The sequence below is a fragment of the Haplochromis burtoni genome, unplaced genomic scaffold (assembly GCF_018398535.1).
Source record: "Haplochromis burtoni strain Fernald_Lab_line unplaced genomic scaffold, NCSU_Asbu1 Contig_1574, whole genome shotgun sequence".
Classification (NCBI taxonomy): domain Eukaryota; kingdom Metazoa; phylum Chordata; class Actinopteri; order Cichliformes; family Cichlidae; genus Haplochromis; species Haplochromis burtoni.
The window spans coordinates 32,387-33,378 of record NW_024583935.1 but is presented as its reverse complement, the minus strand read 5'-3'; positions in this window follow the sequence as shown (position 1 = coordinate 33,378).

Below are 992 nucleotides of genomic sequence, written 5' to 3'. Positions count from 1 at the left end.
ACTTTTATGATAAAAACAATTTGTTAGCAAAGGTCACCTGTGCGCCTGTTTTTGTCTTCCGACTACAAACAGGACTGTAAACCTATTCCTATCTTGACAAGTGTTTTGCATTTTCTTTTTTTTTTGTGCCAGAACAACAGTAATTACAGATATGGAAATGTACTCTTCATAACAAAAGCTTAGAGTTATTCATTATCCTTTCAGAAAGTCTCTAGTCTCTTTGGATCTGTCTGTGGCAGCTGTCAGGTAAACACAAGCAGAGAGGGATGACGTTTGATTACAAGCCACCATTAATCAGCAATAGCTTAAACTGCTAATTGAGTAAAAACAATTAAAGTCATGTAACTTCCTACATTTCAGCAAAGCTCACATGGAGCTATATTACATGTTCAATAACAAGATTTTGATGTTTAGAGTGGGTTTTCTGCTACTCCACTGCTTCATGAAAATCGCCAAATTATTAACCTTCCCCATGCCACAAGTAAACAGATGCAACAATAAAATATTTATTTGATTGACCATCCATACTAAGGTGTAAACTGAGTCTGCGGGTAATGAAACACATAAATTGCAGGATTTTTTGCTTAATTAGGACGTGAAGTAAAAGTAAACACAAGCTTAATTTATAACGCTTTGCTGTGATCAGTGGTGGGGTAATTATTCAAAAAAAGTAATGTGTTACACATAATGCACAGAACACTTCTCTTAAAAGTAATGCAGTGCATTACCTAATTACTTTAAGAGAAAGTAATTCGTCGTACAACTCGTTAGATTACGTTTGTGTTTCCCCATAAAATGACTTGAAACACATTTTCGCATACTTACCATTCTTCTTGACTAACATTAGTGTTAGCATGCTGTCTGTGCAGCTGCTCGCAAAGAGACTGTTGTGTTAGCAGCATAATGCAGATGTTTCTGTCCTGTAGCAGTTTTTCTTTTTGTCCAATAAGAGTAAAAGTAATCCATGTCCACTAATTTCCTCCTCAGGCACA